At 39.8% G+C, this 14,666-nt stretch overlaps 1 protein-coding gene and 1 long non-coding RNA gene across 4 annotated transcripts in view; one reads left to right on the forward strand and one right to left on the reverse strand.

Annotated features, from left to right (window-relative positions):
* The window catches only part of LOC125317800, a 205,347-nt gene that overhangs the window by 52,615 nt on the left and 138,066 nt on the right, over positions 1-14,666 (reverse strand). For 2 of the 3 annotated variants that reach the window (XR_007200184.1, XR_007200186.1), the window contains 2 exons: positions 12,102-12,194; positions 10,700-10,814 (listed from right to left, as the gene is read on the reverse strand). The exons of the other annotated variant lie outside the window; for it this stretch is intronic. The gene's annotated coding sequence lies outside the window, so the exon portion shown is untranslated. The remainder of the gene's footprint in view (positions 1-10,699; positions 10,815-12,101; positions 12,195-14,666) is intronic. 3 annotated transcript variants of the gene reach the window in all.
* LOC125317822 lies at positions 508-5,229 on the forward strand. The gene is made up of 3 exons (XR_007200192.1): positions 508-571; positions 4,658-4,772; positions 5,106-5,229. It is a non-coding gene; the product is annotated as an uncharacterized LOC125317822 (long non-coding RNA).

Genomic DNA, 14,666 nt, shown 5'->3' on the forward strand with positions numbered 1-14,666 from the left:
TTTTGAACTTTTTTCCCAACCTATGCGATTCTAAGAGTTTTGTACATGCTCTCTTGGGAACTACTGACTGTGCTCATGGATTGTGTGATTAGACCCAGCAGATTCCTCAAAAAAGGCCCAGGGTCAAGCCTGGACCCTTTCTCATCTCTCACTTTGCACAGGATAAATTGTACCACTACTTGATCTAGCCTGGAGATAAACCTGGGCTGCCCTGCCTGCAAACCCAGCTCTGCATTCCGGACAATTTTTCATTCAACAATTTCACTAAGATTTGGTCAGCATGTTTTTCTGCACTGGGCCACTCTGATGCAGTGTGTTTCTCCCTAAAATCTGTACAAACTATTGTTCTCCAGGCTCAGGAGACACACTTGTGGGATATATTTTTTCTATATACTGGAAAAAAATTTCCATTTACTGGAAAATATACTAGATTTTCCATATTTTCCAGTATATTTCCCTGTATTTACACTGTTTACTTTCTAATTCCTGCCGTTACTCTTTGCAGGGCACAGATCTTTAAAGGACTCCAGCTGTAATGAGCTGTATTTCTCAGGATGCAGATCTTCCATTGGTAAGTATAAGAATCCTATAGTTCAGTTTTGGAACTGCAGGAGCAGCTGGGAACCATGAAATTGAATAAGGGCCAGTGTTACAACTCTCTTTAGGCTACAGAAATTTGCAAAGCAAAAGTCTTCCATTTGAGGAGTTTAAAAGAATTTCCTTTCAGTTGAAAATGTCCAACCTTTCTGTTCCAATTTAATGGAAGTCTGGCATTTCAAAATTTTCCCTAATTTTACATCAAAACCAAAGATGAAAAAGGATAGAAATTCTCTATTCAATAATAGAAATTCTCTACTTAATAATGACTGACATTGACTAGAACACACAGCACACCATAATGTTATTGAAACAAATAAAATAAATGAGTACTCTGTAAGCTCCAGAACACATAATGAAATGAAACATAATGAAACACATAATGAAACACAGAAGTCCATTAAATTTATTATTATTTTCTATAATGAGAGTCTACCCATCTTATCAAACTTCTGTGATAAAATTTGGCCCTTCTGGGCCTGATGAGTTTTGCAATTTGTACAAATGAAGCAATTCTTACCCAGCACTATACACACAGAAGAAAGGTGCACGCTGACCAAAAACAAGGACGTGCAGAAATTTTTTAAATGAAACCACACTGAATGAGCATTAGGATCCTTCTGTAGAAGAAAATTAGAAGAACAATCATATTAGGCATATTAGGACAAAAAGATGATGAAAAAATATGCACTTTCTATAAGCCCATGATGAAGTTAGTGTCTCAGCAGATGCCAGATTCTGCTTTGAAATCTGTTTATTGACCTGTAACTTATGCAAGCAGGATGACTCAAAGGTAATTGACAAGAGAGAAAAAGAAGTAATATGTTGTTGAATGTGCCCTGAGCTGTTTTCTCACCACAAAACTCTCCCATACATGTATGTCTTGTAATTAAATATTATACAAAATTCTTGCTGAATACAACTATCGTGGCTTTCAGATATGTCTGTCCTGGAAGAGCTCACAAAAAAACCCCAAAAACATAACAATAAAAATAATGTATTCTGCTCTTGGCATTTCATATAGTATAAGGTATACTCTTTGTTGCCAGTTGCAGCAACAAAGCCAACAACAGCAGCATGTGATTAGGACTCTGAAATCTCTCCTTTATCTGAGATTGCTTTCTGAAATCAAATTCAGGCAGAGAGAAAAGGAGAAACAAACAAGTTTACCGCAGCTCTGCAGTAGCAAATAATCAAGATAACTACTTGAGGAACATAAAGTGAAGCACCAGATTCTTCATATAATATGATAATTGAAACAGAGGTGTTGAATATCCAGTTATGTGCAGATCTCTCTCCTCTCCGAGAATGGAAAGGGTGCAGAAGGGTTAGCCCGAGATGAACAACGATGCAGGGGAAAAGAGAGCCAGTCTGTGAACTAGAGGACAAATCTATCTCAACCTAGAATTTGTCATCGCCTGTGTTGTACAGACAGTCTGCTCAAACGCATGACAAACGACACTGCTATTCATAGAGCAGGCATAACACAGGTTGCCACAATCTAAATTGTTACCAATACTGTCTGTCCCATGCACCAAGAAATGTCATGAATTAAGCTGTAGAGTACCACGGGCTGAAGGTGTTCTTAAGAGGAAATTACAGTTAATACAGTAAAAATTATCTAACAATTAGTTATGTGCAACTAACCGTTATGGGTTGTTAAAAAAACAAACAAAAACCCAACCACTGAGACTTTTAGCACCTCTTTTTACAGTTGCACTGCATTTCAGGAAATGAGAAATATTTAATCTCTGGTTATAAGGAAGTAATATTTTGTTTTGACATCAGGTCTGGGGAGAAGATTCATCCAAATGCTCCACATCAGTCCTTGATTTGCACAGCTATGAAAACAAGGGTGCATCTTTGACTTATTTGTAGCCCTCTTCTGTCTTTTTAAATATATTTTAAGACAGGCACAGATTGTCTAGCCAATGAGTTACACTGTATGCATAAAAAGATGTGGATAATAATGTTCTGGCTTCTTCATACAGCTTCATGGAGAATCTTGGCCTCAGGCCAAACAACTGCAAAAGCAAAGCTTTTTTTCCCCTCAGCATTTTAGCAAACTGCACATAATACACCTTTAAGTAAATTAGTGTTATAACAGGTTTCTACTGATCCATCTTGAGGAGTCAAATGAGAACCAAAAATAAATCCTGTTTTCAATTTCCCCTGAGCAGCAAAATGATTTGAAATCCTTCCTTGCCACAGGAAACAAACAGATAAAAACCCCAAGTTTGGCAATGATTCAGTAAATATATGTGCCTGTTTAGTATTTAAATCCAGGATCCAAGGAACTCTTCATTAGAGAAGAACTTGCAACATATCCAATAAAGGTAGGAAGCAAGTGCGACTCTCCAAGAAAACCCCTTCCTTTGTAGTCAGGTGCTTTGTGGCATTTGCAAAGGAAAACTCAACTCAGAGCATGCAGCAGATGTTAAAGCCTCCTCTGCAGAGAGGTGCAGAACACGTAAATAGCCACGTACCGTAAGTACACCTGTGCTTTAAGGGACTGGCAAAGTATAGGTAAAGATATGAGCAGATACTATTTATGGGAATAAACAGCACAGGCTAAAAAATAGATTGTAACTTCAACTTGAATTATGAAAAGGGGAAACCCCCCCCCATTTGGAAAATTCCTGCAGAACAGCAAAGTCATTGAATCAGTAACAAACACAGCAAGCATTTTGAAGCAGAAGAGCCCTTACCTTTAGGGCTGATGGAATTATATGCAGTTTTTCAAGTAACTGCTCCTGGAGTTGTCTGAGATAAGTGATTGTATTTTCAAAAATGGAAACAAGATGATCTCATTTGAAAGTTTAGTACTTCCTTAAAATACTTATGTAAAAAAAGTGGTCCCTAGCAAGGAGATTTGAATGTGTTGAAGAAGAGGACAAAAAGTAGAAACGGTAGCTCAGCATTCAGCTGAATTTTAGTACATACTTTTTTAAAAAGCATAAAACCATAGTGTATGATTTCATAGATATAGCTGAGATCAAATCCCTGAAAGGAGATTTCACTGAATGTACTTGACTGGCACAAACCAGACCATCTCTAATTTTGCTAAAAACACATGCATGTTATATTATTTTTCATAGTGCCTGTTAGTATAATTGGCATCAAGAAACAAAAAGAAATCTTTTTTTGTATCATTGTTGCTAATGTGATGTTCTGTTTGGTTTTCAGCAAGGCATATGTACAACACTCATCACTAGTGGCAGCGGCAGTGTAAGGAGGGAGCATGATTATCATGACATCAAGCTAATTAAGATTAGCCTGAAGAAAGCAAAGGATGCCCTCCTCTCCAACTCTGTAGAACTAAAAGAAGGGGGAGAACAAGGGAAATATTTATAACAGTTTATATAAGAAGTGCTTGATTTTGTTCTGCTTATGTGGAATTGCAGCTGAATAAAGTGAAAGGAGAGAAACGGAAAGTATTTCCCGGTCCTTAGAAAAATAACAAATGGGTTGTTAATTGGCAAGTGCTTAAAGGGCTGGTTCTAATCAGGGTAAATGGGCTTGTTTTTCCAACACTGGGTCCCACATCAAAACAGCAAGAAACAATTGAAAAATCTCTGCTGAAGAAAGCAAGAGGAAGTGGGTTGTCACCAGCTGTTCAAAGACAAAATCCTGCAACAAATGTGTAGCAGCAGATGCCGTGTGAAGCTCAGGGAATGTAAATGCATATGAATCATCACATAAGCTTAGGGGGGACAAGCTGCAGGCCAGATCCCGGGGGCAAAGATTTTTGTGACTTTAACCATCTCTCCACTTGCTTTGTACTTTGTTCAAGTACACAGTATATTTTTTTGGAAGAAGGCATTTTTAAGCCCTGTTAAAGAGCCCTAAGCAGAAGGAGAGTATCTTACAAAAATATTATTCTTTGGGCCTATGACATCAAAAAAGGAGATGGTCCAACATCTTTGTCTGTCCAGCAGGGAGAAGAGTTTAAAACATTTCCCCCTTCCCCCTCTTTTTTGAGGTTCATGATAATGATAAAAATCGTTAAAAGGATAATTTTTATAATTTCCAGCATTTCACTACTTGTTTTCCCCTGCAGTTTCATAAATAGCTGAACTGGCACCCTGGGAAAGGATACAAAATTGGCATAGCAGCAAAAATAGAAGAACTACCTGCTGTGTTTCACTGAGATAATCCCGAGGATCCCATCTCAGGTTGGTTGCCCCTGGGCAGAGGGATAAGACTTTCCAAAAGTTAAAGTATGATGGAACTTGAAAGGAAAGTGACAGAAGTATGCTCTCCAGGAGTTTTCAACAAAATTCTGTTTCTCTAAAAGAAGTAGCAAGACAGAGTCAGAGGGAGGAGTCCCAGACTCAGCTCTTGCCTTGGCTGTCCCAGCTGTACATATTTAGGCACTCTCATACTCTAGTCGTTATAAAAAACACACTGATTTGCACAATTCCATAATCTTATAAGAAAATAGGTCATTGGCGATTATCAAATTCTCATCCATTTAATTTCAAAATTCTCTTCTTGTTTTCCCCCAGCAACACCAAGATCTCACACAGAGAGGAAAAAAAGGCTTTAGCAGAAGAGGTGGATCTACATTTTGCATGGAGGTGGATCTACATTTTGAATCCATTTTTATGTTTTATGCTACCATGTTCCACAGTGACAGATCCTGAGAACTCCCTCCTCCCAGTTGCCCTCAAGGCAGCCATCCCCAGTTTCTCCACCGAATTCACGCTGCTTAACATGTCACAAACAAGGAGAGGCTTTTTGTGCTTTAAAGGAGAACTCCAGAGCCGACAGGAAAAAGTGATTTAATTACGTGAAAATATGATGATATTTTGATATTAAAACATACTGATACGTGATCTTTCCTAGTTTAAAGAAAACAAACAAACAAAAAAAAAACCCAAAAAAAGAGAGAGAGGGAGTGAGGAGTATGGGCCCTCAACAGCCGGTGGTGCAGACATTTGGAAATTCACCTGTGCCAGAAGGCACACTGCAGGAGTATCAACCCAGTGGGGAAACAATGACACTCTGAGCTGCACTGGGTGATGATTTTCAGGCTCCATTGGGGTGATGCCATGAACCTGGTGGAACCTGTCACATATACCTGCAGACTCTATCAGTGGTTAAGGGAGGCATATAAGATTACAGTATTCTTTGGGATATTTTATCTGCAAAGCTACCCTTTAAGAAACAAAAAGCCCCAAACGCATTTGTACCTGATCTCAGGAAGGAGGCTTGAGGACTGGGCTTTGTCATGTCTCACTGCAGAGCGCAGGCAGGAGCCAAGCATTAGCAAGTCCTTCTTCTGCACCTGGGATAATTTAGCAGGAAAGGAATGAAATGAGCTCCTGCTGCCCTTTATCCCCTGCTTGCCAGACATGTGGTTGAAAGAAACCGCTAGTAGCATTTTATGTGATCCAAGCCAGATTCTTCTCCAGGCTGATGATGTGTTCACTTCTCCAGTTGCACTTCCCATGGCTGGTAATCGGGGTCCCCCCACGGGAAGGGATGGGACAGCCCGGGGGAGCCTGACAGCACACAGGCTTGTTCCTGGATGCAAACTGTGACATGAATCCACAGCTCATGGTGTTTGGTTCCTCAGGGATGAGAGTGGACCACAGAGCAGTTACTGTATTTCCAAGGGAGGGAAATCCAGCCTGACTTGGTTTTGTCATAAGTGATTAGATTTTATAGTGTGCTTATGTACTTCTCCTAATCAAATTAGCATGTTGGCTCAAAATCAGCCTAGCAGAAAACCTCTCATTTTCTTACCCATTCTGCTTCATTTATCACCTGGAATTACCAAAGTTTTGAGGTTTTCTTTTCTCTCTGACTAGGCCCAGTTCTGCTTAGCTTATAAAATTTGAAACATTCATTGCCCAAGGTTGCAAGAGCAATGAATATTTATAATCCCATCTTCCCAGCACACTCAGAGGTGTCTCACAGTGTGACTTCACATTAGAAATGTCCCACCTGTAGGGATCACTCAGAAAAACACAGATTACAAGTCTGTACAACATAGAACAAGGTCAATACCCAAATTATGGGAATTATCACGTTAAAAAAGGTTGCATATCTGATGATGCACTGCACCAACACTGATTTATAGGTGCTGTACTAGTGACTCTCCCCTGTGAAGACAGAATTTCAGCTATTAAGTTACGCCATTATTCCCTGGTTCTTTTTCTGAGGCTTCTCATGAATCAGCTGCAAATTGTATAATGCACTCCTCTCACCTTTTACAAAGTTAGCCCCATCTCCAACAGCAAGAAATGAAAAAAGGGTTTCTCACCTGGCTTCAGAGCCCAGGGAAATATTATAGTTTAAAGAACATTGTGACTAGTGCTGGTGACAAAACACAGGCAGGACTCCAACTATGAGAACTGCTTAGAAAATACTGCAAATGAAACTTCCTGACCCTCCTGGCACCTTCTGTTAATTTGCTGCAAATATGAGTCTTTTTCTAGGCTGAAGCCACACTTTAAAAAACACAACACCCATCCCATTCATCCCCAAAAATGCAATTAAAGCTTAATGTTAATTCAGATTATTTTCCTATTCAAGACAGAGCTATGAGGATTACAGTCAGTTTTAACACTTGTCAGAAAAATATGGTCTCTTCCACTTTGCAGACAGGCAATTAACATTCAGCAGCAGCACTGAAATTAGAAACCATCTAGAGGCCATTTTAGGCCAAGAAAGTTTTGCCATTGATTTTAATGCATCAAGATATAACGTATTCTCCAGTATCCTGCCCTTTCCTATTTTTCCCAAACTTTGGGTGAACCATTAAATTGAAGCCTGCCCTGTAAATCCCATAAGCTATTAATGTAGTTCCCTTAGCTGGAAGATAGATTAATGACCTGAGACTTCTGTAGAATATTTGCTACTTCAGTGCAAATTAATATCATATTTCATCCTCATTTTATACGCACATCCAGCACTTCCTTCTGCAAAGGATACCAGAAGGAGCTGATTATTTAAATGCCAAGATTCTAAATCTTATCTTCAAATTTTTAATCAAACTGTTTAACATGAGTCTTAAATTGCTGCATTTCCATTTTTCATACTTCTCTCACCTAATTTTTCATGTTAAGAACAAAGAAAAAATTTAAAACTCAGATGTGTTTAGGAGGGGTTTTTTTTAATACTAATAAAATTTTTTAAATGCTTTATGTTTTTCGGGACTCTGCTCTCCTCCATACCTTGAGCTGGGACTAAATACAAATGTCTTTCACTTCACCCAGGTCTAAGTTCTCAGTTTTAAAAAAGGTAGTTTTAAATTTTCTAGGTATTGTATGCTATCCTGCAAATAATGATTTTGTCCACAGTCTGCTATATTTTTTTTATATTCTCAATTAAATTACCGATTTTTCTTCACTGCTTAAAAGAACATTGTTCACTAAACACATTTCTCTGACACTGAATGCAATTGCTGGAGAAAGCAAAATCATGAAAACATGAAAATGGCTTGAGACACGTTTAGTTCTAGAAAACTGTGGTCAGGCTTCCTTTCTGTAGGAATTAAAATTTATGGCAAGGTCTCCAGTTCCTCAGGCAAGCACAGCAGGCTATTAGAGGAAATAGAAGTGGCAGTGGGGGAAAAGACGAAGTTGTTTTCTCTTACTGTTCCTTCTTGCCAGCACTTTAAAAAAGTTTCGTCTTTACTTATAAACAGTAAAACTAGGTTGAAACTTCAAACTAACAGCAAAAATGTTCTTTCTTACTATACTTCAAACCCTCAATAATAATATTACTATTAATAAAAAGAAAAAATGTTATGAACATCACAGAAAACACCGGTTTGGAATGAAACTACACATTTTATTTTCTGTCTATATTTGCTATTATAAAAAAATCTATGAAGAAAACATAGTCCCTTTACAAAATTTTTATTCTTGAATCCTTATGCTCTGTTTTGGCACCAGCATTAGGTATCAAATCACAGGCACATCACAAATTTAACGGAGACTTGCAAACACATTCACTTACACTTGATCAAGCTACCTTGTAAATTTCATTAGCTGGTATTGAGGATTGCTGTGGTCAAAACAGTATTGGAGAGCATATTTCAGACACTCACCCCTCTCTTGATTAAAAATATCCTTTATATCCAGTCTTAACATATTTAGAACTGACTGTGTCATTTGTAGAGGACCTGCAAGGAACATCTCATTCAACTGGCTGACCACTTCAGGGCTGACCAAAAGGTAAAATACGTTGTTAAAGGTATTCTCTAAATGACTCTTAAATGCTGACAGGCTGGGGACATCCACCACTTCTCTAGTAAGCCTGCTGCAGAGTTTGACCACCCTCTTGGCAAAGAAGTGCTTCCTAATGTCCAGTCTAAACCTCCCCTGGTGCAGGTCAGCAGTCCCTCCTGAGTGTAGGAATTGTATTGATTTACCAAAATATGAATATCAATATAATATCGATATCCAACTGAAATGGACACAAACTCTCTAACAGTTTAGAGTTAGAAAGTGTATGTTTTATTCGGCGCCAGGCACTGCGTGGGATAGCTCCCTAAGACACAGGGCCCTGATCCAAGCAAACACAAAGCTTTTTATTTACAAAAATTATGACTATCCAAAATACAATGCATATTCATAACATTAACACCTCCCATTCTCCGCTTCGTATGGAAATGAGCTTAAATGTCATTAAGCATGCGTAGTGTGTGTTCTGAATGGAGTCGGTGGTCTTGAACTGGGTCAGTGATCCTAAAAAAGATGAAGTAACTCATCTTCCTCATTTTGACCTTTTTGCCTTTCTGAACTTTAACAATCCTAATTACTTTAGTGACCTCCAAATTTCTTCTTGTGTGACTTTTGAATAAGTTCCCACAGAAGGAGGAAATTGGTAATTGTCCTTGTTCCCTAGACCAGCTTATCAATGTTTCTGTTCCTTGTTCTAAGCACAGCTAAGCAAACATGCAAATGACAAATCATCAATTATTCAGTAATCCATTACTAACATCTTGAAAACCCTTTCAGGTCCAGCTCTCTTAACTATTCCAATTAACTCTAGCTGGGCCCGAATTCCTTCCTATTCTAACTAATTTCAACACAGCTAGCCTATAACTAAAATCTTTATGTTTCTTTTAAATCTGTGTTTCAGTATCTGCCAGGTTAGTGGTTCTTCTCTCCTCTCCTGCCACCCCATTTTCCAACTGTGCTAATTCTCACTGCACTTCAAAGCAGCTGATGCCCTCCACAGTTCTCCTTCCTCCAGCAGCTGATCTCTTCTTTGTGCCCGTATGCACGCTTCTGGACTGACTTTCCTGTGGATTGACTTTTCTATGGATCAACCTGCTACATCTTCCTGTTCAACGAGGGTCTCTGACTCTTCCTGTCTTCTCCTCTCTCTTACATAATTTCCTCAGTGGCCATCTGAATGTCACCATTTGTGTGACCATGCTGTGAGTCCTCCTTTCCAGCTTGCGAAGGTACACTTGGAAGAAGGTTGGGCCATGCCCTGAGGTTCAGTTTTCAGTGAAATAACCATGAGAAAATACTCATCAAGGCAGAAAACAGAGCAAGAAGTCAACAAGCGATACAGATGATACCATGAAGGATGACCAGATTTCACAGATGGTTAAGAGGGAGTGATGTGAAGATGGCCAAAGTGGGACGTTTAGATTGGCTATTAGGAAAACTTTCTTCACCGAAAGAGTTACTAAGTATTTGAACAAGTGGCCCAGGGAAGGTATTTAAAATATTTAAAAGTGTGGATGTGACACTTAGGGACATGGTTCAGTAGAGGACTTGGCGATGTTAGGGTAATGGCTGGACTTGATGGTCATTTCCAACCTACGTGACTCCATGATTCTATGGAATCTCACATATAATGGAGGGGAGAATAAAACACATTTTAAAGAGTAAACCCTTGCTAGGTCCCAGGGACTGCTAGATGACTGGCTAGGTAACCCTATCAGAAACACCAAGTTTGGATACAGAGGTAGCAAAAGAGACTTGTGAGGAAAAAGTAACCAGGGTACAAAATTATTTGAGTAGACACTGAGAGAGGGAGGTGATCAAGATAAATGGGAGAACAGGCATGGGAAATGTAGGGGAGGGGAACAAATGGGGACAGCTGAATTGCTGTTGCTTGAGCTCTGCACCTGATCACCACAATCCATCCCATCTTCTCATTCAACTTGACTCCTATTTTCTGTGTAAGGTGTTGGATTTGTCTACCATGAGAATTCTTGCACAGCCCCTTGGTTTGAGAAATAGCTTTGAAGTTAGAAAAGAGAGATAAAAGGTTACAGAAGCAAGAGAGGTAGCAATGTACAGAACATGAAAAAATTCAGACTGACAAACTCCCCCTGTCCTGGTTTCAGCTGGGACAGAGTTAATTTTCTTCCTAGTAGCTGGTACAGTGCTGTTTTAACTTCAGTACGACAATAATGTTGATAGCACACTGATGTTTTGGTTGTTGCTAAGGGGTGTTTACAGGACAGGTGACCCAAACTGACCAAAGGGACGTTCCACACCACAGAACACTGTGCCCCCTATATGAACTGGGGCAGTTACCCAGAAAGGAGCTGATTGCAGCTCAGGGATGGGCTGGGTACCCGTCAGCGGGTAGTGAGTAACTGTGTTTAATTAGTCTCTTTTAGGTTTTATCTCTCTCTCTCTCCCCCCCTATTCTTTTTATTACTATTATTGCTATATTTTACTTCATTTCAATGATGAAATTGTTCTTATCTCAACACATAAGTTTTACTTTTTTCCCCCCATTCTCCTTCCCATCCCACTTGAGGCAGGGTGGGGAGTAAGTGAGCAGCTGCATGGGACTTAGTTGCCAGCTGGGGTTAAACCACAACACCCCCATAAAATCCTATTCAGACACTGCTATTGTTATTAGTTCATTGGTGCCCAAGCTGCTAAGCCTTTTGGCAAGGAAAATCAGAATGCAGTTGACTCCACTCTGCTGTAGCCAGCATGCTTCCAGTGCCCAACATAATTATTTTAATGCCAGCTCGAGTACCCCTGCACTGCAGCACTGCCATACTTTGTCTCAGCAAGGAAGAGAGAGAGATAAACAACTACACCTCCACTCAAAGCTTCCCCTTCTTTTGTCCTAGAGGTAACACTACAAGCAGCACTAACAAAAAGAAATAAAAAGAAATAAATTGGCACTAGTATTGCCTCTGAGATCTCAGTAACTCTAACTGTAATAATCCAAATAAATTAGATAATTGGAAGACTCAATAGAAGCTTTCATAAAAAACACTGAGACCCAAGCTATCCTATCTATAATACTGACGAGGGGAAGAAAAGGGAAACTCACTAAACCAAAATCCAGAGGAAAAAAATCAACCTTGATTTAATAATTGAAACATCATGTTCCCTAACATTACACGTGACATGGTGTGGCATGACTTCTCTGATGCGCCAAACTCACAGACAACTGCCTGGTTTAGATGTTATTAGTCTGCTGACACCCTGTCTGTCTTAATTCTGCCATTTCCAAGTAGAAATAAAGTCACAGCTCTAAAACATGGTGTGGATACTCACTCATTGCACTTGTCTTTCCAAGCGAGCCTTCCCAACAGATCAGTTTACAAAGGCCAACCCCATTTGGCTGGTGTCATTCTCTTGAAATCTAAACTGTTTGAAAAGATAAATTATTGTTACTACATGCATAGCACCTGTCATATTTTACCCACTGAAATGTGCTATAAAATGCACTTCCAGTGACTGTCAGGGAAGGAAGGATTGGTGTTGGCTGCCACTAGTGACAAGTCCCTTCCTCCAGCCTTTTGCCTGAGTTGTGCAAAGCCCTCATGAAGATTTATCTACATCCTTTATCAGACTTGAGGAAAACCTCGACCTGGGCTCTCAGGTACTTGCTACAAATTCTTTCAACTTTAACCTGTGAAATAGATGCTGTCTTTCGACTGTTGGCAATTAGCTCAGTGTGAGAGGATGACAAGGAGGAGACTCTGGGCTCTTGTTCAGCAATGATACTGCTGCTCTTGGTTTGTCAACCAGCCAGGGACAAACAGTTTGTTGTGCAAGTGTTATCATTTTACTGAGCAGATCCCCAGTGCCACACTACAGCTGGCAAACAGCAGAAACAGAAGTAGCTCCATTAAAAGCATGTGCTGCACTCCAGCCTTCTATGGGACACACTTCTCACATCTGTCATCTTCACTCTGACTTCCCCACGTCACTCACATTCACCCTGGATTTTCCACATCCCCACATTTGCCACCTTAAGAATACCAAGTTTGAAGGTTTTCAGCCTACTGAAGAAAAAACACATTTAGCATTCACACAGTGAGAAAGCTGTCTTTTCCAAAATGTTACATTTAAGATTGATTCAGAATCATAATGGAATGAGACCTCAGCTGAGAAAAGGGAGAAGATGAAGTTAATTAAAGTGCTGTCCAGCTGGAACTTGAAAATTCTTCAATCAAGGAAATATATCATACCCTGCCTCTTCCCATGTACATTGAAAAATAGCAACTGCTGTGGATTTAATTAAAACTTAGTTTTTAGTTAATACTCTTTATTTGATTCATTATTATTCAGTCAAGATGCAAAGTTATGACCCTCATCATGAAAAAGAACGCTTTCCTACATTATGATAACCTATGTGATTTTTTTGTTGGTTTTGAATTTAGGCAGTTTCTTATAATACCTGGGGAAAGCTGGAGAACAGAAAGGTTACTAGCTCAGCTGGTTTAACTTGGCCATTTAGTTTAAAGGTGGAGGTTTCTGCTTGCTCTGTTTTGCTCAATAAATTTTCATTGTTTCTCAACCACAGATTTGAAATCAAAATGTCATATTTAGAGACAGATACTCAAAGATTGCACAAAACTCTTTCTCCATCAAAGCCCATAATCCACATTTTTTCACTAGTGAGGAACTGTGCTGCAGCTAAACAAGCCCACCTTGGTGCAGCAATGTATTAATTTTAATCTCTCTGTGGTTTCCTCATCACCTACAGAATCCAAATCCCAGCTCACCAAATACACCTGTATATAATTTTGAAAAGATTCAAACACATTTCTTCTTCCAGCTACAAGCACAACAACTCAGAGATCTTTTGGCATCAAGAGCAGTAACATTTATACCAGCATCCCTCAGCTGCAGTGCCACATTATGAATAAAGGATGAATTCAAAATCCCTGCAGGGGTGGATATCTCAACCTGCAGTTGCTCTGTCAGCAGGGCAGACTGCTCTGAGCTGGTCCCATGCTCCAGTGGCATAGACCCAAGTCTGGTGGGCTTTGCACAGCTGCATACAGTCTCACACTGACAAGGTTCTGCTGATTTCAGAGGCTATTTGGATCAAGATGGGTACGTGGCCCAGGCTAATAGGATGCTCCAGACATTAGCTGGTCTCATCCTGCTATCTGCACTGCCTTCTCAAGCATGGGCATGCTGAGGAGCCAAAAACATACCACATCAATCAGTTTTCACCACCTGAACATGCTCCCTACCACCCTCTATGCTGATAGATTGGATTCACTTTGCGAACTGAAAATAAATCCTCCTGGCCTAATTGATAAATCAAATCTACGAGCTAAAGGCACTGCTTGACTGTCTGCCTCAGTGGCTGGGGAAAATGGCAAAACAACCACATTACAGACTTACATCCTGCCTTCAGGGACCAGCATTCAGCAGCAGAGGAATCTTTTCACCCTTCTAACATAACTGCCCACCCAAACTCATACAGAGATGCTGTGTTAGTCTCTGTTAGGGCAGTGAAGAGCACAAGCAGAGTCACTGGGGCTCCTGAATCAATATAAAAAATAAGCATGGTCTTTAAAAATATGCATAGTAAGAAGACTACAGTTAAGGTGAAAATGTCCACTTTAACCTGGAGATGCAAATAACATAACAAAATAGGTTTAAGGCTTGTAAGGGATAGATGAAAGAAAATCTTATATCCAGTAGTTATCTGGGTTCCCACTGGGTGGTTGTGTAAGTACCATGCTTTCAACGTGTAATCTGTAACCCCAGCAACCGAGATTGTTTTAAAGGGGACAGGACTGGAAAATAAGGTCTCCACTCCCCAAAGCATGAGATAACCATCACAAAACAGCATAGGCTTAGGCAGGGAGACACATC

Source organism: Corvus hawaiiensis, chromosome 2 (genome assembly GCF_020740725.1).
Source record: "Corvus hawaiiensis isolate bCorHaw1 chromosome 2, bCorHaw1.pri.cur, whole genome shotgun sequence".
Classification (NCBI taxonomy): domain Eukaryota; kingdom Metazoa; phylum Chordata; class Aves; order Passeriformes; family Corvidae; genus Corvus; species Corvus hawaiiensis.